Source organism: Cyanistes caeruleus, chromosome 3 (genome assembly GCF_971803275.1).
Source record: "Cyanistes caeruleus chromosome 3, bCyaCae1.hap1.1, whole genome shotgun sequence".
NCBI classification, from domain to species: Eukaryota; Metazoa; Chordata; class Aves; order Passeriformes; family Paridae; genus Cyanistes; species Cyanistes caeruleus.
In genome coordinates, this window is record NC_141703.1 from 33,643,884 (window position 1) to 33,668,996 (window position 25,113).

Here is a 25,113-nt window from a genome sequence, read left to right on the forward strand (position 1 = left end):
AGCCAGTTACTGTTCTGTACAAACCTGTTACCTATCAAAAAAGACAGTGCAGCAGTCCTTGCAAAAATGCACTTTTATTCATAAAGAGTACATGCAAGACTGTGAAATATTGTCATACAGTATGACAACAGATAACCTTCTGTGTTACAGATAGCAGAAAATGGGGCCTAAAAAGACAACTGAATTAATGCTAGTGTTCTGTGAGACTGTCTTCATGAATCACCTTAAGGAATTTATGAGAGGAGCCAACTGAGTATGAAACTCCTGTTCTTTCTCCTCTGAAATCCTCCAGGTGTTGGTTAATTTGCTAAGGACTTTCCAGAATGCAGTCTTCTGTGACACAGACACTATCAGGGGTTGCATAAATCCTGCAATGTCATGGGATGACACATTCTGTGATAACTTCTGTAGACCAGAAAACCTCATTTAATTTCAAATATAGGAAGAGGAAGAAAATGTAGTTTTGGTTGGTTTTTCTTTGTTCACTTGTTTTTTTTCAAGATAAATGCTTTTTGCTGAATATTTGCCACTCAAGAAGCTTGGTTACTTGAGGCAAACAAAACATAATATGGAGATTAAGTCCATTTTTCTATAATCTCTGCAGGGCTCTGTAGTAACAGAATTTTTCCATGATGCTATGAAGACTATATCAGAATTTTCAAAATGTTTTGCATTTGCTGTAGTAGAAGTACAAGCAAAATTACCTATGGATGCAAAAGAGATTAAAATAGATATTACCAAAAAATTTGTTTAATGCAGTTTATAGTTTATTTTGCCAAAGCACTTTTGTAAAATACTGATATTCTTCTTTTCAGGTGGATTTTGAGTTGCCCTACTTGTAACAATGTGTTATTATTTTAGTTGTGAATATCTGTTCACCAGGGTGATAATAAACATACACTCTGCTTTCCTGCCTCTACAGAGCTGGAGGCGGGTTTTCACCTTGTCCTAGTTAGACCAGTCATTGATACAATGTAGAGGCAATCATTAAATACAGCTGTATACAGAGACCCTATGGTTTTAACTGTATCAGGCTTTTCTTGGCCCGGTAAAGAAATGCCAGAGGAGCTTGCCTGTGCGCATAATGACACTTTCAGGAATCAGTTGCTCCCCTAAACACATCTGACGAACTAAGTAAGTATTAATTACCTAATTTGATGTAGCTTGGTTGATCTGTTTATCAGACAGAAATTTTGTACATCACGTGTGTCTTTTATTATTGCTGCATGTCATACTGAGGTGGGATTTGCTTCAATTTTTGAAGGCTTGTTTCAAAAGAACATAGCTAAAGTTTGCAAGAGAATTATTTTTGTAATATTTTCCCACAAGGCTGGCTTGTCAGCCTTATCAAGGCGCTTTATGCTCTCTCTTATAATGTAATATTTAATACCTTTGTTTTTTGCATTTGGTTTCCTTGGTACCATTAGAGCAGGACATGAAAAAAAGGCAGATACAAAAGTGTAAGTGTTGCTTTGGCAATTAGTCTGCTGAACTATACACGACCAGCTGGATGGCTAAAGAGCAGGGTCCTGATTCTGCAGGCACCTACCAGAGCACTTCTCCTACTTCATGTGAGCGATTCCACCCATGAGTTCTCACTGAGAAGAAAACCCTGTCCACTTTGTTGCATGGGGAAATACAACGTAACAGACATGGCAATTACTGTGGCAATTTCTCCCCTTGATTTGACACTGTAAATGCATTTGAAGGGGTAGGGCTCAAATGCGAGGTGTGTATGCTTGAGTCAGCCAAACAACTGCAAATGCAAGGGGTTCTGTTGAGTGGGTTTATTGCAGCCTTTAGCAGCCTGCTCAAGTACTTCAGAAACAACGTTTCATTTCTGTGCTTGCTTGGAGATGCTGAATTCTGTCCCTGTCCTGAGTTTTTGGATTGCTAAATGTAGTGCAAACTGCAAGAAGAGCTTATCAGAACTGGTGTTACCAGAAGCTAAGAGAACATAATTCACATTCCCAAAATATAAGAACTTAAAATAGAATGTTGTTAGGCATAGGGGTTTACGTCCTGACTATTTTCAACTTTAGTGAGAGGTTCTCATCCTGAATTTGTAGATGGTGAATTTAGATTTCTACTTCTGGTAACACTAAAATGCAGACCCTTCCTCTTCCTGCTCATTCCCATTGGCAGTTCACTGAAGCTTTACTAGGTCTCAGCTGCATCCTCCATAAATTGGGAAATATGCATTACTTGGATCTTTGCCAACTCCTTCATTTTTCCTTCTTCTGAAACTTCTGAATTGTGCCCAGTAGAGCTGTCCGAAAAAGGCATTACAGTCCTATTTCTACCTCCTACTTCATATATTTACTCTCAGTCTTTGTCCTCTCTTTCTTCAGTTCCCTATAGGATATTTTATAATATATAAAGTATAGGGGACTCTTCTTCCATTTTTCTAACCTCATTTTTATTCTTTGGTTCCGGCCTACCTACTACAACACTCATCTCCACTAGAAGCAACATCCTTTGAATAAAAAAAAATAAAGAGACAGGCCTTTAAAATAAATCGGTCCTTGCTAAGAGAAAGTGGGAGATGACAGCCATTTTCAGACACCATCCTTGAAGGGAAGTCAGGCACTCTGTGTAGATTTCAAAGCTCTTTGTTGCCAGAGAACATTATTTTACATTTGCAAATGTCATTCCTTTTAGTAGCATTCCATGTCAAATCTGAACAGTATTTTGAAATGCCCTTAATTTTTGCTAAATTAGCAAAATATTGTAATTTGTTAATTTGAATGAGAATTCTTATCCAGTGCACACTCTTTCCATGAGTTTAATTGCTGCCACCTTTTCTGAGTCCAGTTGATAGGTCCTACAGAATTAATTTCATCCAGAAAAATCTGGTGTAAGATGCACCTGGATTTAGGTTTATTTTTTCTGGCTTTTCTGTCATTCTCAACCCCAAGAAGCAACTGAACCATTACTGAATTTGTTATGAATGTGGGATATGATACTTTAGCACATATTGGGTGGTATGACAAACTCAAAAGGCAGTAAATATCCAGCGACAGTCCAAAAAACAAATAGAAAACTAGCATTTTATCTTAAGCTCTTGTGAAAGAAAATAGTGGGAAGTATCTACCTGAAATGCATAAGATCTGCTTGTGTTTTTCTTCTCTTACAAAAATATTCATGGATGTCTTTTTGTTGTTTAAACAGAGCTAGTGAGACCACATATAGGAGACATTTTTCACTCATTAAGCTTTGTCATTTAAGTCTCACAAATTGCATGCCCTCATTAGCCATATTCTCAGAGGTAGACACCTGAAAACTCCAATGTTCAGGGTAGAAATTATTAATCAGCCCTGAAAATTGATTTGCAAGGGGTAGAAAATTTTTTTTCTTACCAGCACTTCTTCCACTAAGCAGTGTTTCTGACCATATATGCTCTGCACAGGGAAACTTTTGTAGTGTTTGCAATATTGTTTCAGAAATGGTTTTATGATTTGTGTCTTCCAGAAAAACATATTCCAATAAAACAGCTTTGACACTTGCTTCACCTGGTTACTCAAAATATTAACATCTCTGTTGAGTGAAAGTATGGCAAGCACATTGAGGACATAGTAATCTTGGGCACTTCCTCTTTCATCACAGACAACTGACACAGAAATTGTTCCAGCTAATTTCTTTTTTCCCCCGGCAACATGGTAATCAAAGACTTTAGGGAGATACTCAGTACGCAACCATTGAGATGTTGGCATGACCCCAGGAGATTTTAGGTTTGCTTCAAGGTAGTAGTACAGACTTGGGTTATCAAGATCACTGAGTGCCACATTAACACATGTAAATGCTCCCACCATATATTAAAAAAAAAGAAAAAAAAAAAAAAAAAAGAGAGAAAGATTCATTGAACTGTTTGGGTTCTAAACAGTTATTTATTTTCCTGCTGGGGACATAGGAACAAAATCAGGCCCTCCCTTTGTGATGCACCCCACAGCTCTGAGACAGCTTGATGGTGGGCAGCTGTTCCTCCAGGACACCAGAGCTGGCACACCCTGTGGGTAAAGCAATGCCACCAGAAACATTAAATGACATTTCTGTAGGGAAAACACAGAAGCCACTTGGAAATGTTTCTAAATCTTGTGCCTATTTTTGTCTGCCTTAGCTCAGCATGTAAAGTGGCTCTGGTTTCAAGGTTTCTCAGGCACCTGCCCATCCTCAGGGCACCCAACCCTTTTGGAAGAAGGGAAACAGAAAAATCAAGAGTTCCTCCTGTTTGTCTGTCTTTCCACCTGACAGAAAAGCTCTTTAGGGGTGTTACACACCCCACTCTTTAGAGAGTTGGGGTGTTTCTCCTCCTTAAAGTCAGTGTCTCTTTCTTGTACCACTTACGCCAACCCTAGGTGTGGGCACTCGCCCAGGTTGTGGTGACATGGAGGGCCCTTTGCCCAGGGAAGGAAAGAGCTCTGGGGAAGGAACAGCATACCTTCAAAAGTTTCAGCCCTCCTCCCTTAAGTGAAAACTGGGGATTTTCCTCACTGTTCCTCAGGTCTAGGAAGAGATGATGGAGCCCAAGGGTGTCTAGGTTCTGTCTGGACAGAGGTGGCCAGAGAGGTGTGGGGAGAGCTGGGCCCATGGAGCACTGTGTTGGTGGCTTCTGGCATCTTCCTGATGGTGCCACCTGTCTGGGTAGGTAAAATGCATGAGAAAGGAGCTTATAAGGGGAAAATGCTGAGCACAGTGTTGCTGTGGGGCAGCTCTGGAAAATGCACAGGAGTCCTGATGATTTTGGAAGGCATCATCACCCTGGCCATCCCTCTGAGGGACCCGTGGTGGCAATGGGGCAGGCAGTGACCAGTGGCTGAAAGAGGAATGGTGGTGAAGCTGGAAGGATGGGACACGAGTGACAGAGGATGCGAGAGCCCTCACGTGCTCCTTGTCTGTCTGGTTAAGTCTTTCTCTGGTTAGGACCACATGGATAATTCAAGTGTTAGGTGGGTGAACACTTACAGATTTTCTTAGGATTTAAGGGTTAGTTAAATATGCTCCAACAAAAAAAAAAAAAGAAAAAAAAAAAAGACAAAAAAAGGAAAAGTTTTCTCACTTTTTTGATACAGTACTTCTGTTATCATGATATTAATAATTTCGAGGACACTGTGGAAGACTGTACTAAGCTGTTGCCGTGTCAATTACACAGAGCTATATTTTTGTGCTCATTATTATTCTTGGATGTCTCTAATTTACATCTAAATGTACTGACTAATTTTGATTCAATCATGTCAAAAATGATAGGTCATGTGTGGGAGGAGATGACAGCCCTACCATCAGGAATTGCCAGAATGTGAATTCCTCGGGGCAATGATTTAATGCCCAAGTCAAGCAGTGCTGTCAGAATTGGAGGCCAAATTATGACACATTATGCTGTACTATGGACTTGCACATACAATGCATATGAAAAAAGTGACTGAGATTGGAGTTATTAAACTATGCTTTAACCGCTGCTACATTTTCCTTCTCACTCTCACTCTCTCCCTCCTGCTGTCTTTTTTTTTTTTTTCTGTGCTCACTGCATTTGTTCAGAGGTACTAATAATGGTACAGAAATCTCTTCTGTAACAACCAACATCCCAAACCATCCTGAACAGCAGCCTGTGATTAAAGTGGGTGATAAAATAATGGCACTTGATGTACATTTCTGCTTAGCCTTTCTTTAAATGATTTACACTCTTTTAGTAAGCTATATGTCAGCTAGATGTTCTGTGAAAGGGCAGGGCCTATTTGTTCTGTTGTGTCTTTTTCCCAGGATATAATTTTTTTAAAGGAATCCACTGTCTGGATAAACCTGCTGAATAACCTTCAGCAGCTCCTGAGCAATCCACAGGAACTGATTTGCATGTTGGATAACTCATCCTAATTATTGTATCCTATTTGCCTTTCTTTGTTTTAGCTTAAGGGGATTTATCTGTCAGAAGTGAAGTGTTTTTTGGTTTTTTTTTAATGAAATATTTGCTTTTCTATGTCGCCTTTTAATACTGGGAGAGAAGGTACAGAGCTGTTTACCATGAACACTATATGGGCAGTCCATTGCATATTCTTGTGCAATCAGTGTTGTGATTAACACTTTAAAATTCTTGGTTTAAGTCACTGTGAAGCTGTTGAATTTGATCTTGTATTTTCATATCAATACTATAAGTTCATCTATTGTAATCCTAAAATAATGCAATAAGATACTGTGATATAATAGCTGAGTCAAAGTAATTGTGTTTTTTCAACTATATAGAATGACTTTTTAAAAAACCAAACCTTGAGGTATCAAATAATTGTGTGAGAAGTTGCGGTAATTGATTTTATTAGCACAGGAGTGAAAAATTTTAATGGTGCACATCTAATTTTTGAAATGTTTAAATGCAATCCATTATCTTTTTTGAAGTATTGGAGATGAGCAAAAAGGAAATTTTTTTGTGTGTCCACAATCATAGCATTTTAAGCGTTGCTTGAGAAGTAAACTCTAGGAAAGAAAACTAACATATAAGCCTCTAAGCTGAGAATGGACACTTGAAGAAAGGCTGTTGCTGGATTTGGAAAAGATTGGATTGATTGTCAGCAGGTTTGGATTGTTTGGATGAAGTGCTGTGGCATTTTCAGAGATTTGGAATTCTGTTTATAAACCCTTAGGCTTAATGTTCACAGAGCCCCAAATCCTGAGAAGTAACTCTCTTCCCAAGTAGATCTGCCTTGCTGCAGGCATGAGATTTGTGTTCTTTCCTTACCTCCCTGGAAACATCAAAATAATTGTTCTCAGTTTCTCAGTCAGGCTGGGGTTGAATGCCAGCCTGGGAACTGTCTCCATGTCGGATGTGGCTGTGGCTACTTGTAACTCCAAATACCAAACCATGTCCTGAAAGTACAAGAGGTTTCCAAATGGTTTTTTTGTAGTCTGTGGGCCATCCTAACAACTGTTCTTGATCTCCTTTGAGGCCATAGGAAAAAAGGACACTAGGATGGATGGACTGCAAGGGTCAGATCTGCCAGCTGGATTGATCAACCCAATTTACATTATTGAAATGCAAGCAACAATTTTTGTCGTGCTAAGGGGAGAGTGTGTTACCTCTCATGGAGGTGAGATAAGTGCCCAATGTGTTAAACAGCAGAGGAAGGTCCCTCCATCTTCTGGAAGAGTTTTCAGATAGTTGGGATTGTTCCCAAAGTCTCAGGATTTTTTAATTAATGTAGTTATTAATGTCTGTGCCAAAGCCGCAGTGCTGGATGCTCCAAAGGCTGGTACAGACAGCAATAGAAATGAAAAATCCAATCCAATCAAGTTCCTATTTCCCAGTGGTCACTCTTGGGAAAGAGGAGAAGAATTGTCAGGATTTGGAAGGAAATCAGTGAGCAGTTGTATGGACTGGATCAGATGTTGGGATTGTGAGAGGCAACAAGGACAGTCTAGAGATCCGATTTCACTTCTGCAGGCACGCAATTGAAATTCCTCCTTGCACTGACATGGTATAGAAATGATCTACAGCCAAGTGGATTTCATACTTCAGTCTGTATTTCCCTGAATGTGGAGAGTTCCTATCCTTGATAATTAAACTTCAAAGCTAACACCCTATTAAATGAATACAGCTATTATTTCAGTCTGTTTGGCCACAGTTAGTTGACATTGCAAAGGCATTAAAGGGGGCTATAAACTTCATTGCTTTCAAACAAAAGTGTTTAGAAAATATAGCAAAACCATTAGGAATATCATAATCTCATTATGTCTGCTGATTTTTCTGTGTGCCTGAATGTCTCTTTTCATTGCTTAGAAAAACACATACTAAGCTAGTTTTCCTGACTTCTGATTGCCATGGGCTTACTGAAAATCCAGGACAAGCAGTCTCATTCCAGCTGCAGAGGGAAAGTGGACCATACCTCTAAAGGCAGAAAGCCACAGCTCAGTAAGCTATCTTGCCATTTTTGTGGTATCTTAAAAAATCACATTATTATATCAGACCCATGTAAACTTGTACATTTTTATACAAAACTATTTTTGGATTTCTGTTTGTGATCCTATCTAAAAAGGGCAACTCCTTCCTTCAGATTTCTGACCTCTGGAGGCCATCGAAATGTTGCATATGGAGCTGTGTCAAGTGTCTGTCATCCCATTTTTGCCAATTGTTTTAATTCCATTAGTTCCTGATTTTCCTGGAAATTTTATGCATTTTTTCCAAAAAAATTTTCCTCTGTTTCACAAACAGTGAGACTCCTTAAGTAAGCTGGTCACTGGCTTATCTAACAGTCTTGTTTTCTCAAGATTAGGGTAGAGGAAGAGGAAGAGCCAGAATAGACCCTGAGATGCTGTTTGAATAACTTGTGGCTTTATTAACACATCTGGGAACTATCCAGCAATAACTTGTATAGAACAGATCATTCTTCCTTCCATAATCCACTCCACCTGTTGGAGGACTGCCATCAGGATGACTGACGAGTGTGGCCATTCTGGAATGTTTTCCAATTTTGTTTTCCATGTGGTCAAATGATGAGACATAACCTCATTCAGCAGCTTCTTTGGACCCACAACCCCTCTACCCCTTTGCTATTTTCTGTTTGCCAGTCTGGTAGGTCTGTTATCTCCCTGCCCACACTGGGCTCTTTTCAAGTTCTAAAACATTGAACATTATTTTTCAGGCTCTTTTCTGTGTTTCTGAACACCTGAAGTGACTTTCTTCAACTTGTCCCATCTGTAATTCCATACCAATGACTCCCTGGCCAAATGGAAAGGAAGGGAAGAAATTTTCCCTGGTCAGAAAGAATGTACCTTCAAGCAAACACGCTTTTCCTGAGCTTTGTCTTTTTAAATGCACTGTAGGCTAGGACCAACGTACACCTGTTTCCTTTCCCCATCTACATATCTATGATTTGTTTTAGTGCAAAACCAGAAGATGGTGGATTATCTATGCCAAGTACAAACAGTAGCATTTCATTGTCTTCTCTCTTCTTTTCAGTCTTACTGGGTTGGCCTTGCTGGGCTGGCACAAAACTGTATTTCTGTTGTGTGTCAATATAAAATGGTATTATATTTAGTCATGGGCTCAGGTGTGAGCATAATTGATTTCTTCCAGTTTAGGTATTTTGAAGTCCAGGTAGACTATATTAGTGACTGACCCCTTCTCCACAGCCAGCTGAGAGATAGACACACATTCAGAGGGAAAATCCCACATTCTTGGTGACATATTTGCCTGACAAACCTTTTGTCCTTGATGTACAGTGGGCCAAAGTGGTTAGATACAGGTTGAATAGCACAGATTCACTCTGAACAGTACTTGTGACGATAAAAAAACCAACCTTAACTGTATTTTTCCTTAGGGAAGTTTATCTTTCTGCCAGCTAGACCAGCATAGCACATCTTGACTAAACATCTCCACAAGACTACATTTATTAAAAATAGCTGTGAAAAACAGACATTGAGAGGTTCTTATAATGCCACCCCATCCTGAATAAAAAAAAAGGACTTTTCGAATGTGTTCTTCCCTGCCCTTCCCTGCCCTGCCCTTCCCTGCCCTGCCCTTCCCTGCCCTGCCCTTCCCTGCCCTTCCCTGCCCTTCCCTGCCCTGCCCTTCCCTGCCCTTCCCTGCCCTGCCCTGCCCTTCCCTGCCCTGCCCTGCCCTTCCCTGCCCTTCCCTGCCCTTCCCTGCCCTTCCCTGCCCTTCCCTGCCCTTCCCTGCCCTTCCCTGCCCTTCCCTGCCCTTCCCTGCCCTTCCCTGCCCTTCCCTGCCCTGCCCTGCCCTGCCCTGCCCTGCCCTGCCCCTTTTCCCCCCTTTTCTTCCCCCCTTCCCCCCCTTTTTTTTCCCTTCTTCCCCACCCCCCCCCGCCCCTTTTCCCCTTTTTCCCTTTTCCCCTTCCCCCTTCATAGAATAACATTTTTAGCTACAGAGATACAAATCTTACAGGATACAAATTTTTGTGAATTTGACAAGCTATTTTTTGAAACTTCAGGATTTGCCAAACATAGCTTGAACTTGCAGAAGTTCTGTAACTTGATCCATAGATATATTTTCAGTCACATTATCCACAGAACCAATACTAACTGTCCAGGGAAGACTTTCTCTTAGCATCCCCAGTCATGTTTCCTCTCTTCTCCCAACACAGTTTACCAGCCATTTCTGATACAAGCCATTTCTTTCCATGTTAGCAACTGACCCACAATGCCCTTTGAAAGACAGGCAAGAGCAGGAAGCAGAGTTTGGCAGAGGGGTCAGAGCTGTCCCTGTGTTAAAAGGAAGCCTAACCCTCAAAAATGAGAAGTAATACCAGCCAAGAGAAAATCTGCACTTGTGTGTAGGAGAATGGTGAGGAAGCCAGTCACTGATGGAATAGGATGTTTGTAAAATGTTTTGCACAGAAAGAGCAGCTCTTAGAAAAAGACTTGGAGGTAATGGGTTGCCTGCTGGTGGAAAAAGGGGCTAGCAGGACAGAACATCCAAGTCCTTCACAGAGGACAGGTTCAGTTTGCATTTGGTACTCTTCTTACTCATTACCCATCCACGTGATGTGGGAAATCTATCCTCACTGGTGTATAAAAACATTCCAAATGAAAGCTCATAATGAGCAAAGGGGCAAAAAAGCAGACGCACTAATTACATTGAATGGTCCAGCTACAACCTGTTACTGCAGCTTCTGAAGATTAGAATAGAAAATACATTTCTTCAAAGTTATGTATTTCTATACAGAAATCTTTCCCGTTTGTTATTATGGTAAGATGAGTTTATTATTCAGATTCCAACAATACTGTTTTCCAGATGTGATTTCACTAGTTACTCCAAGCTATTAAACTCTCAGTGCCCTCAGACTTGACACATATTTGACATATAAACATTACACAAGTAAAATAGAAATTCCTTAGAAAACTGATCTAATAACATTGGAGTGATAACCTTTTAATGTTAATTTTTAATGTTAGTTAAGGATAATATGAATTACCAACAGCAAAGACTAGGAAAGTGTATTAACAGGAGAATGCCTGTGGTGTAAAAAAACACAAACAAACAGAGCAAACAAAATACTGTAGCTGGAATCTGATTTGGAGAACTGCTCTGGGGAGTCTGTATATAAGGTTTTGCACAAGTGTGTGTTCTTATGTGGGCAATGGTCACATTATCTTGCTTTGAATGATCAGTAATTGAAGAAAGGCCTTCAAAACAGCTGGCACGATGTACTGGGTTAGGGTGGACTCCCTTGGTTTCAGTCATAAACATGAGTTGAGATTGCTGAGGACTTCCTTTCTATGGCTCACACAGGGAGAATGGGGAACTGATCTTTCTGCAAGCACTTTCTGCTTGCTTTCTTCTTGTTCTGCTTACACCTTTGTCTGAAAGAGTAATGCTTTTGTTTCTTCTGCCTGACTTGGCTGAATGATTTACATTCAGAAAAAATGGTTCCCTGTGGAAATAACAGTTATTAATTTCAAGTACTAAGGCTAAAATAGTCTTGATACCGTCATGATAAAGAATAGTGTGGTTAGAATCACCGTGGTATAACATTCACTATGACTTTTTTAAATGTTAATTTGGTCTCTTAATTTGACCTCCTGTTAGGCACTTTATGAAATGAAGATAAAAATGGAAAGGGTAATACATTAATGCTTAATCCACTTAATGAAGTAGGATTTCCATTGTGATTCCATATAAATTAGTGTCTAACTTAGACTATTTTACCTGACATAATAATAGAGATTAAATTAACTCTCATCTGTAAATCCTCATGGTTAATTTTGTAGTGGTCACTTTACCCTTGTGGATTGCTGCATTTTACTATTGCTCAGGAGACTCAGATTGTAGTTTTCCTTTGTGCTGTGTTCTACATACACCAGTTGTTTCTCTCCTGTGTCTGATACTCTACAGATGTGAAGAATTTTGTGTATTAATATATACCAAGGGGAAGGTTAATAATAGTATTCCTCACACAGGATTGTTTTGAGATGGGCTGTACAGATCAGCATGTTATTTCACTTCTTTTCTTTTCCTAAATCATGACAAGTGATGAAGAAATGGAGGGGGAAGAGAGGGTTTGAGTATTGTGATTCTTGCCCCTTGAACCCCACAGGGAATAAATTGTTTGCACCTAAGCATCTTACAGTCTTCACGGCTTGCTTTAAGACATCCAGATTTGAAGGTTGTGCCCTGTGGATATTAGCTATTGCCCCCTGAAATTAATCTTTCCATGGTGCATGTATGATTATTGGTGTGGGAAGTGACAGATTGTGGATTGAACCAATGATGTCAAAAGCATGAATGGCTTTGGTTTGAGCTAAATGTGCCCTACCCTGGATGGTCTGTGGAGCCTGCATGCAGGAAACACCAGCAACACATGCATTGCTGGGTCTTAATGTTGGAGGGCCTGTAGAGCCCTTAATCTGTGTTAATCTTGCCTTGCCAAATCTGTGCATTTCAAATCAAAACAAGAAGACAGGAAATTGATTATCAGGGCACACTGTTTATGGAAATTGTTTATGGGACAGGCACATTGTTTAAAAGAAATGAAACACACTTGACCGTATATGTTTGACTGAAGTATTACATGCGTTTTGCTGATGAGTTCATGAGAGCTTGGTGGAGTTAATTACACCTTGGGCTGATTAAGTTTTCTCCACAACTGCTTTGCAGTGTTGCAGCCCCTGTGAAAACACTGGAATTACTCTTCATTTGTAGGTGTGTGAGATCAGAATCTGTTCACTCCACTACCACTGGCCACAGGCAGCTGCTTTTAACATAAACGTGCTCTCCCCTTTTGCTGGTGGATTTGATGTATATCAATTCTGTATATGGTTTTGGTTGAGTAATAAATTCCCAGTTATTTAGTACAGTGTTCTACCTCTTCATTTACATCAGCAGAACTTTTCCATTAATGTACAACCTTGTATTCAGTTGGGACCAAATAATATTCCATGTGTACTGATTTTAGTCTATTAAAATATTACACATTTTGAATTTTTAAAAGTAACCACAGGAAATTCAATTCTTTCTTTCTTTGAGTTTCATTATTCCAATATCAAAAACCATATGTGAGTTTTTACTCTGTTGTTTATTGTAACATGTGGCTGAAAAATAATATAAAATTGGGACTTAATTGGACTAAACGCTTGGCAGACAAACTGCATCTGGTTTAAGGAAAACCCAAACATCTTATTTTCTGAAGACTCTGAGGCCTTAAGAATGGTAAATTGAGAAGGATTTAAAACAAATTACTGAGCTGGTTAGGTAAGAGAGCCTATCAACCATGAGGTTTGAGACCTGATTCTGATGTTACTTGCTTTGGTAAAAATATATCAGTAGCTCTACTGCAGTCAATGGCATTAAAGCAGTATAAAACCCATTAATGTCAGATCAAGCTCTGGTCAGTTATTTGGAATTGGAAGCACTGCAGTCCAAGATCTTCACTCTCTGCGTTTTGAAGTGTAATGGCTCAGTGCACCAGGCCCCAACAGCTTTATAAGCTCTGCTGGTAAAAATCTGCTTTTGGCTTTTAAATTCAGAGGTTGTCTAGGCCCTGATTTGTTAAGGTATTAGAGTAATGTAAAAGGAGGGGAAAAAAGGGAATATGTACTTTTAAAGTGTCATTTTCTACTGTTTGAAATGTGTTCTTCCTTAACCTGGAACCTCAGTTGGCTTAATCAAATATCACACCAATGGGAATCCTTAGACAGAATGGCAAATTTAAGTGCTCTCACTCTCCGTATAATCCACACTTTCCTTTAACACTAAGTCATTTCAGTTGTGTGTGCTGCAAGCATTGGAACAGAAGTGTGGCTGGGGCAAGAGCTAGACAGGTTGTTTCACTTAAGCAACATTTATGCCTTGCTTTCCGTCACGGCAGAGCATTCCCAGGCTTGCTGTAGTGTTTCTCTGCGCTCCTGGCATTCAGGGTAAATATCCTAAAGCTGCTTAAAATTAAAAAGTGAAAGTAGCTAGTGCTCGGATATGGTAATTCCCATCTGTGGAATTCAGACATGCTATTGTGAGGGAGAAGATGAGACATGGAAAAATTAAATGTTGTTCATATGATGAAATAGTAAGTTGGTAGCAGAGCCTGGGAAAAGGAAATTGGATCTTCAGATTGCCAGCCCATTTCCTCCACAGCATGGACTCTCGGAATGGGCATTAATACCAACATTTGTATTTCCATGTCAGTTTTTTTCCCCAATGAATATTTATCTGCATATGGTTAGGGGAGGAGAATAAGTGTAACCCTCATCTTCCCCAGGGTACTGCCTTTAACCATTCATGGGTACATTATAGAGGAAGATGGAAGATTTGTGTGTCAGTAAGTTAATGGATTTCTTTATCACCCACTTGGGTTTCAACCTATTCCACTCAAAACTGATCATTTGCAACAAACATGCCAACACTGAAAGCTGTAAATTCTGAACGTTAATTCTGTGAGTGGTAATCCAAGCTGAGAACAAGGAATTAAATGGTAAATGACCAAGCAGAAGAGAACAAAAAAAATCTGTCTGTGACTGGATTCAGGTCTAAAGAAAAGACAGATTGTTTGTTCTGTGACGCCAAGGATAGTGCATATTTCTAAACCTTTTTCTATTTATTACTATGAGGTATTTAGATTGTGCCAACTGTATTTTTCGAAAGCAAAAGACAAGCAAGCAATTTTAATTTTTTTCAGTGTGTAAGAGAAACAAAGAGAAATTTATCCATAAAAACTTTTGTGGGGATTCAGACCCAGTAAACCAATCTTCTTTCCACTGGGTATAAATGAGTTTCATAATCTTTGCTGGATTCAGGAAATGGAATACTTTTTGTTCTTTTTGCTGTGTTTGGAAACTCATAACAGCTACCCAAGTTTTGTCTATACTCAGTGCTGCCTATCAGGTCTACACTCAAATGGAGGCAAATGCCAAAAGATGCAGAAAGCCTGGGTTGCTGCATGTGTTTCCAAAAGCAACTTGCTGTATCAAACAATAACATGCCATAAAAATGAGACACAGACTCCATCTCTAAAGCACCTTACGAGAGTGGCAAAATTCCCACAGTAAGAAGTCTTTTTTCTTCTCTTCAGCAAAGCTGAACCCTTGGGAAGGAATATACTGAAAAACATTAGACCATCTACTGAAGCTGCACCTGGGAAACTAAAGTTTACTTCATTAATTTCTCATCTAGAAAATTGTACCTTCTCACACCATCTGATGGAAATAAAGTGTATGTTGCTGGGATCAGGTGCCTGAGATCAATAATGATATGGTGAATGTAAGCTATTTTTGGTAAATTGGCCTTTATAAGAGATGAGGCAAATAAGTAAAAAAAAAAAAAAAAAAAAAAAAAAAAAAAGCTGGGAATTTTGGGAATTTTCTTGAAGTACAAGTGCTTATAGGGTTGCTAGACCTCAATCTGGATTCCTGGGAAGGTTTCAGGAAGGCCAGTGGTTTACAAAGGCAAGTGATTTTTGTTGAGCATACAAAGGGTAGCCAAGTCTTGAAGCAGCATCCTTGCTCAGGAATGGTGCATTAAAATGATCCTTCCTGTTTTTGAAGCTAAAAGTTGTAATGAACATTAATTGCAAGCACTCTTGCATGCTTTGGCTCCAATTTAGTCTCCATCTAAATTAGCTAGAAATCTATGGCCTTGATTTATTGCATTTGCAACAGTCGCACTAAAGGAAGGTAATTCCTTCTGAAAATGCCACATGCAGGCAGGAACAGGAAACCAATTAGGAATCAGTGGATGATAAATGGGCATTTTTACCAGCAGTTTACTTAATATCCCCATTAAATAAGCCTCTTTGCATTTATCATTTCATTCTCCCTCAGTCTATAAGGTCCTTTAATTGCTGCCTAAATGAGCCCTGTGTTTCAGTCCAAATTTAATCTTGGATCAGGAGAGAGAGATCCTTTCCAATGCTTGCCTGCCCAGCTGCCAAGAACTGTCAGAAATGATCACAGAACTTTGCACATTTCTCACAGTCTCATTGGAGAAATGTAAGACTGACAGAAAAAAACCTCAAAAACCCCAAACCAAAAACGCAGGACATAGTCTTGCTTTAAATTGTAAACTACAGTGTAAGCAGCCTTTTTCCTCAGTTGCATTTCCTGTTTTGTTTTGTTTTTTTTAGGTTGCACTAAAACTAGATGGAAGTTGTAATGTTGCTCTGTGCTTTTTCGTTTTGGAAAGGTAACTTCAGTGGAAGTAGATGTGTGGCAGAACTAATGAAGTGTTACAGATTTTGTGCAGCAAACAATTACTGGCTGGCTGTGGCTGAGTGGGTTGGTTACTGAACATGTGATTTGTGGGTGGAACATTGCATCTCCAGGCTAAATAGCAGTCAGTGATAAAGAATCCCAAAGAAGTTGTCTCAACCTGCCTTGTAATTATTTTGTTTTTTGTAATGCTCAGATTTGGGGGTCTGGGGTCGGGGCTCTTGAAAACAACAAAATAGTTGTTTTTGAAAAAATTTCGTTATTTCAGAGATCTTCTGACCTTGGAGCATAAGCAGATGTTCGTAGCATATGTAGAGTTCATGGATCAGCCCCCAAACATAATTTTTGATGTTTGAATGTAAGGGGACATTCCCATTTAGAGTCAACTGCTTTCTGAAATGCAGTGGACTTTCACCTGGGTGGTCCAGATGTCAGACCTTGTACCAAAAGTACAAAGCCAAATCACCAATGCACTAAACCTCACATATTTCTGAAAATTGGCAGCAAATAACAGGCCCAGAGGAGGAATATTACCCAAATAGTCAGTGCTGATTTATCTTCCTACTGTCAAAAGCATACACATCTGTCACGGTACAAAGAGCATCCCAAAGTCAGTGCTGTTAACTTGCCCTTAATCCACACCCTTCAGCTTCTAATTTAAAATATATATCAATGTGGAGCCTGATGTTAGTGCTAGAGTACCTTGAACTGATGTCAATGAGACAGCCTAGGACTGAGTGACTCAAATCTTGTGTTAAATAATGATGAGTGTTGTTACAATAATCCCTAAAACTAGAAGGATGACTGAATCTCTTTTTGGACTTCTCCTCCTAATACCATAAACAAACAAATATCACAAGAAGAGGAAGATATACAGCCTCTGGGAAGCTCTGACCTCAGTGATGGGATTATAAACTATTTGCTTTATATATGTGCTTGTCTGCTATTTTTCTTCCTTAAAAAAAAAAAGAAAAGAAAAAATAGTAAATTCAGAGCATATAGGTGATAACAGCATGGGAAACATTAGATGCATCTCAAAAATACTTTTCTCTTAATTCATTGAAAGGTGGTTGAGTCCACTGTCATGTGGATTCAAGACTGTAAGAAAAAATCATATACAAAAGCAATTGTATTCTGTTGAGGAAGGGAAATGATTGATGGGCTCGAGGGTGTACTAATATAAGATTTGTCTTATTTTACTGTCTCCATTAAAGATTCGAAGGTGAGAGTAAGCAGGAAGTTATTTACATTCAGACGTGATACAAAGCTGTCATCTTATGCCATCCAAAATCAGTCAGTTTCGAGTATTTTTGTCTTAATGTTTTCTTTAAATCATTCGTCATCCCAGGGACTCTGGGGAAAACCCAACCTGAAACCTAATATTTCAGATAATGAAGATGGGATTACTGCATAGGAATGGCTGTACCAAGCAAGACCATAGGCCCATTTATTCCATTTTCTGTCTCAGAAGTGGCCAATAGCAGATGCTTAGGGAAGAGTCTAAACAGGGCAAGCATTCAAGGATACTTTCCCTGAATAAGGAAACAGACGTGTCAAAAGATGTTATATCCATTCAAACTAATATATTCAGCATCTGAGAGGCTGATAAGGACTACTTGTTACTTGTGTTCAGTTTCTGACAACTAGCAGGTACAGTTTTAATTTTTCAAAAAGTTGTGAAGAAAAGTAAGTCAACAAAATCCAGCCATTCTAGGGGAGGTGAGGGAGGTAAAATTCTGCTACCAATTCTACTGGTTTTCAGGAAAAAAAGAGTTGGAATAAAAGGCCCATTTTCAGCATGATATTATGATGTTGCTGTGTGTGATCCCAAACATTTAACAGACCCCTTTATAATCTGTGAGGACTGGGGGATGAAAATATTGAGATCGCAAAATCGGCAAAATTATTTAGGTTAGTCCAGATGAAATAAAACTGTGAGGAACTCTGATGGGACTTAAAGCTAGGTGACTGGGGAACATGATGTCAGATGAAATTCAGTGCTGACAAATATATGATAATACGTATTAGAAGAAATAATTTGATCACTGCCTTCTAACTGAACTGAGGTTGCTGCAGAAAAGGGTTTGCCAGTGGACAAATTAGTGAGCAGCAGTAGTGAAAAAGAAAAAAAATGTTAAAATGAAGGACTAGAGAACACTGAAAACATTGGATTGTCATGATGTAATTTTAACTGGGAATACAGAGCATAAATAGCATGGGAAATGGATAGAAATTATAAAAGGCAATGCCTGAACTCTTTATCTAATGAAAATGAAAAGGTTACAGGATGAGTGGAAAATTAGAGGGGAGCATAAGGAATGTATATAAAGATATGAAGGACATAAAATAGATATATCAAGGGTTCTTATTTATACTTTTTCCTTAAATGGAAAATAATAAAAACCACGAATAAGGCTGCAGGAGTTCAAATGTCTCTTGGGCCTGTCTCAAACTAATGAAAAATATAAAAATTTTTATGCTAACAGGGTACAACCTCTGATAGCCTTTACTGAGTAATTTCCTTGCTCCTTTCCTCCCTTTTGCATCAAGAAAAGCTGAAAAATAAAAAAGATACCTAACCCTAGTTTGGTAAATGTATCTTTTTGAATAATAATGCAATATTACTTCCCATTTGATAAAAATGCAATTATCAGACTTCTTGCTGGCCAGTTTAAACATCTGATGCCCAAATATATTAGCTTCCTTCTTTCACGTCATTTGAATCTTGAAGAGCTGTGGCTGGGTGATGACACAGTGCCAGAGCTAAGGTTTGGGAAAGCATGGACTGCCAACCCTCGGAAGGGGTTATCTCAGCCTGGAATGGGGCTCCCTTGCCCACAGGAGTCTAGGGATTTCAGCTCTTTAAAGACGTGTCTTGCAGATACTACATGACTTATCCACACCACTCCTTGACACTTGATGCTGAGGCAGTAACATTACCACTGAGAAATACAGACTTGTGTGGTTAGAAAGTTCTATTTATGGGTAGAAATGTCTGTTTTTATATGACACAGGAGACAACCTTATTTTCTTGACCATATTAGTCGACAGAATTTGAAAACTTTGGACACTAACAGCTTTAGGATGCTGAACCTGACGTTGCCTGCTGAGGCATAGACAAGCCCCATCCAAAGGGATATAGCCACTGGTGGCACTGGTGAGTGACATAAAACTTCTTGTCATGGCTTTACATTGCCCAGGCATTCCTCTAAGCTGGTGGCTCTGGGGACAACACTTCAGGTGGGTCTACGGCTATTGCAATGTCATGAAATTAGAGTGTAAGAATGCCACCTGACAATCTTATGCAATAAGAGTGTAGAAGGTAGAAGCATATTTATAAAAACCCCTTTGGTTTACTTTTCTACTACAGCAATAAAGGTAAGAGCCTGACCCTTTCTGAGCGTGGATATGTGGTGTGCATGTGCTCACATGTGTGATACATGGCTGAATCTGCTGTATTTAATTCTTCATGCCTAATTGTGGCCCTTTCCTTTTTTTATGTTCATATATATTTACATTCAGGCTGGAAAAGAGAAGGCTTTGAGGTAACTTAATTGTAGCTTTCCAGTGACTGAAGGCAGTCTACAAGAAAGATGGAGGCAAACTATTTACAAAAACGTGTAGGACAAGGGGAATTAATTCAAACAGAAAAACAGTAGGTTTAGATTAGATATTAGGAAGAAATTCTTTACTTTGTGGGTGGTGAGGCACTGGAACAGGTTTCCCAGAGAAGCTGTGGATGCCGCACCCCTGGAAGTGTTCAGGGTCAGGTTGGATGGGGCTCTGACCAACTTGGTCTAGATACCGCTGCTCATGGAAGAGAGTTTGGAACTAGATGGTCTTGAATGTTCCTTCCAACCCAGGTCATTCCATGATTCTATGATTCCATGGTACACAGCAGCTCGTGGCTGGGTGTATGTGTAGCCTTTTGAAGAATGGGCCTTCTTCAAAGCCAGCTGCTATGCAGCAACACCTTGAAGTGAGGGGGAAGCCTGGGTCCCAAAAAGAGGGATCCCTAGGCCAGAACAGTGCAGCAGCTTGTTGGCTTTAAGGAGGAGAAATCCTCCTTGGTTTGGTTTGTAGGGTTCCCACTTGCCTCTATGCCCCACCCAAATTCACTCAAGCTCTGAGAGGGAAAAACAGTTATTCCCTCAGCAGATCAGCCATTACTCTGCATTACCTATCAGTCAGCCATAGACTAAGTGTATGCTGAAGCCTTATCCCTCCCTTACAGATGAGATAACTGAGGGGCAGAGAGCTAAGGTGAGGGCCCAGCATTGCTAGCAGGCTGCAGGCAGAGCCAAGGATAAAAGCCTGGTCTGTGGCATGACATTTTGCCTTTGCAGCTTTGCAAAAGCTGGACTGCAAGGTCACTTGGGTAGTGCTTGAGTCTTCCTATTTGTTCTGTAAAAAAATGTCTCTCCAGATTAAAAAATAATAAGAAATGTCTTGCCAGAATAGGGTGAATTTCTTTACAAAGTCTCTGCCCATTATTACTTGGATTTTTTTTTTTTTTGACAGCATAGCTGTTATGCTGAAGTTGGCCAGTGAGCTATGACTATACAGAAAGGAGGAGAAAGAGGAAAAAAAGAGTGCATAACTATTTTGTGTCTATGCTAAATATCTCTGTAATTTAACAGTATGTATGTGCCCTCATGAAAATCTGCACACTGCATAAAACAAAGTGCTGAGCATCTTTGAAAATGCAGGCTGTACTAGCAGAAATATAATTAAGAGAAAATACTAATCGCATTTATATCCAGGGTGACATTGCAGGTTAAGAGTGCATATATGTTTGTGTCTGAATTTCAGTCTTAAACTTGAGGCTGAATCCAAACAATGTAACCTCAGAAAAGTGGTGAATAATATAAGTAATCCTTTTCCTGTAGAATATTTTTGACTTTGAGAAAGTAACTGTCATTAATTTGCAACAGCACATCCTGGTACTCTTAAATAAGTTTTACCCAGGATAACAATCTGGCTAAATGAGAAATAATGAGAAAACTATTCTTTACATCATTTCTTGAAACCAGTGCTGGCAACCTGATCAAACCATTCAGCAGTGAATTGTTCACTATGTTCATGTTGCACAGAACTTCACTTTTGGAAGGATTTGGATATGTTTTCATAACCTAGCAATCTTTTCATTGAACATGTGTGTGCTTAAAACTAACAAACTAATTTTCAATTGCCCATACAACTGTGGTTTCATGAATACAGTCAGAACATGAGGCCATCACCTTTCCCCCTTGTACAAATAAAGCTTGCTCAGTCTTGATGCTAGACTTTCTAGTGTTGGGGATGAGCTGAGGAATCATGGGGTTCTGTCATGACATTCTGCTTTGGAGAAGCACTGGAACAGAAGTAGAACACATTGGGATCAAGGATAATCGTTGGGATCAGGTGGATCAAAGATATGGTTGCTGTTCTTGGCCATGACATAAAATAGTGGCTGTAGGGAAATTCAGTGGAGCTCTGAGGTTTAGCATGTCATGGTCCATCCACAGAGAGTCCATGAAGCATAATTATCTAGACTGTTGCATGTTGTGGAGTGCTGTGCAGTAAATACTTGATGTAGAATTACCTTCCTTGTGGATTACGTGAAAATATAAAATGCTGACATTTCCCAAATAATTTGATTCAGAAAAAATTAAGGAGGCTATTAAAAAATAATAAAATATAAAGCACATTCCTCAGCTAGGCTCTTGGTCTCTGTTACATCTTGCAAGTATTTCAAGCTGTATAGTCCTTAACCTTAATTCCCCTGTGTTTGATACAAAGTGAGATGATATGGCATTTTTGGGTAGCAGCTCAAGGTTGAGCTGTGATTTTACAAAATCAGCAAAATTTCTGTGCCAGATACTGTGTCTCATCATATTCTTTTTCATTCCTACTCCTGCAAATCTTGTCACACATTATTGCTTAATTATAGAGCAAGATGCAACAATTAATCTGTAATGTTAACTATTGTACTTTCATTTGTTGACATAGAATATTCAATAGCAATGAACAAGAGAGTAAACTGAGATTGTCCATAAACTTTTATTCTTCCCTAGCTTGGCAGGGGTGGCAAGAAAGAAGTGTGGAGGGCTTTGTATCACCAGTCCTCATTACATTCTTTTGTATTTTGACTATAAAATATGTGCAGCAAATCCATGGTGACTCGGGAATGCCATGGTTGTCATTATGCTGTGCATTGTGGCCACTCAGAGCTGGGGGCAGTAGCAGAAATGGGATTCAGTCCTTCTGTTCTTGCACTCCAGGTTTCTCTCACCTGGGAAACTAGCAGCCATGTGGGGCTTACAGAGCAGAAAGAGATGTCAAGTCTGTCTGGTGGAGACTGATAAATGCTGGAAGGATGAAAGTAGTGTCATTGTACCACAACATCACTGAATAACCGTAATATGGTAGTGAGTCCCCCACAGTCACCAGCCAATTGGGAAATATGATTGATAGGTAGGGTTTTGGGAGAAAATTCTAACTTTTATGCTAGTCTGAATAAAAAAGTGATTTTTCCTACTCCCCTCCTTGACCAGGAACAATGCAGTTTATGGCTGTTATAATATTATTAATTAATTATAAACAATGAATTAATAAAGATTGTGAATTGGTCAATGGGCTAACACCTCTGTCATATCTAACTTCAAAAATTCATCACTTTTGTCATTCTGCTGCTCCTCAGAAGTAGGGGCTTTCAAGAAAGGCAGTACTCTTTCCCATGTTGATGGATAGAGGACTTGGAATGAGATGAAGAGAGAGAGTCAGCAGTCTTGCAAACAGCTTACATCAAAATGGATCTAGAAAATTAACACAGGTCAATCCCTCCAGCAGGGATGAGATCAGAAAGGTGTACTGGAAAAGAAAGTGAGACCTCATCTTTACCTTATGTAAGTGGATCTGGAGTTAAGAAGATTGCTCATTGTGTCATCGCTTCTAAGGCTTAGAGGAAAGGTTCACAAAAACAATTTGTTAGATGCGCTTCTCATAAAGCCTAAACTGGACAATGTTCTGTTAGCTCTTTCTTTCAATTTGTTTGAAAATTCCAAAATCTGCAAATTTCCCCCCCCCAGTTCTTGTACTTTCCTAGTTTTTGGAATAGTAGGGGCCAGCTGGAGGGAGAAGTTTGTAATGAACTACAGTGACATTGCATCTCCCGTCTGCTGATTTATAAACACTCTTGAATATAGGTAAGCAAAAGTATCAATGCCATTTAGTGTAATACCATAACTGTTTTAGGGGAATTGTGGGGTGTGACACAATGGCTCTCTAGTTTCCTCTAGATTTTTCAAGGACCTGGTAGTTAGCATATTTGCTGTCAATCTTAACAGAGGCCTGAGAGTTAAATCTTAGTGGAAGAGATTCATCAGGGTTACTGTCAAGGGCAGCATGATGAAATAGGCATTGCCCTTCATACAGAGAGCACTGACTGCAGAGCTATCAAATAAACTGGTACCTTTAAAATGTACTGGGGCTATTAAAAAGACAGGCTCTTAGATTACCCCTAAATGCTGTGCTTCTCTCGCTTTCATGTCTGCTGCTATTTTATGTCTTTATGGAAAAAAATTCAAAGGGTTGGAGGACAGAGGAAAACATTCTTAAAAAGTTACTTTGTAATCTGTAGAGTTAGCCCACAGAGGGAGAGAGAAGTATTTTTCAGAAGCTTTAAAAGGTTGCAAATCTCTGCCTTAATGATCCTGTTTAGGCCCTGTATTTACAGATGAGCGCATACATACATGCACACGTGCAAAATCAATGTATGCTCATGAAACAAATTTCTCCTGAAGTATTTTAGGAAGATGCTTTTATAATACAACCCTTGCCTAAACCCAGTGCCAAGAAATAATGGTATTTGACTCTCATCTTAAGTTTTTTTTTCCCCTGGATTTCCTGCTTTCTCTTTGGCTCTCTCTTAGAGAATCAGATTCTCAGCAGTGAGGGATTAAAGTCTCATGCTGTAACATTCATCCTTCTTGCTGAATGAATAACATGATTAAGGTATATGGGGAAGTGGAGTGACAGTAGCAAGTTCCATAGGTACAAACCCCCTCAGGGGTTGTGCTGCAATATACAATGATTTATTTGGCAGCTATTTGCATACAACAAACGCTTGTGAACATTTGTCTGGGACTCTGGACAATTTCTGTGATGGAGGAAGCAGATGAAGGCTCATATGGGAGAAGAGCAGAGTTTCTTCCTCCACTACACTGACAGCTCGAATCAGGAGCAGGGTGGAGTGAGGGACTAGCATGTTCTGCATGTGTTTTGTCCCCACATATTGAGTCCTGTACACCATGTTGTGATAACAGCCATCACAACACACAAGGTATTATAAATGAGACAGTGGTGTTTGGGTATCACAGACTAACTTGTGTCCAGCCAGCACAGCCCTGGGCTAAGTACGAGGCCTCGCTGCTCCAGAGTGAAGATGTTTTTTTTCTGGAACTTTGCCATTGGCTGAAGACCTACTTTGCAAAATCCACCTATGAATTGTAATTTCTCTTTCAAAGGCTTGCATTTTTTCTGTAAGGTTCATCCCCTCACAGACTTTATTGTGTGTCTGCATTTTTTTCAATGTTCCTGTAAAAAGAGAGCTTCTATTCCTCTTTTGAAGAAGGAAAATTAAGGTGCTAGAAAGTGAGAGTCAAATCATGAAGAGACCAAAATTTCCAAATGTGGCTTCTGTATCTTAGTGTCACAAATTCTGCTCAACTACTGCTTTTAGTCTGCCATTGCACAAGTTTATGACATTTGATTTTTTTGGGAACTTAAATTCTACTTCTGGTCATTCTCACAGGCACCTCATCTTTGACAGTCTTAGCAGCTCAGAGTCTGTTTTATGTTTTAATAATTCAATCATTTAAATCAGGTGTTTTTTTTGCTTATGTGAGGAGCTCAATCAAATAGAGGCTCTCCAAACATACCAACTTGACTGAGTTTTACACAAGACAGAATTGTTGGGTATCTCTCCATCTTCTC

General features: G+C 39.4%; 1 long non-coding RNA gene across 1 annotated transcript in view; it reads left to right on the plus strand.

Annotated features, from left to right (window-relative positions):
• LOC111945820 (uncharacterized) overlaps window positions 1-25,113 on the plus strand; it is a 128,849-nt gene that overhangs the window by 70,087 nt on the left and 33,649 nt on the right. The window lies entirely within an intron of this gene.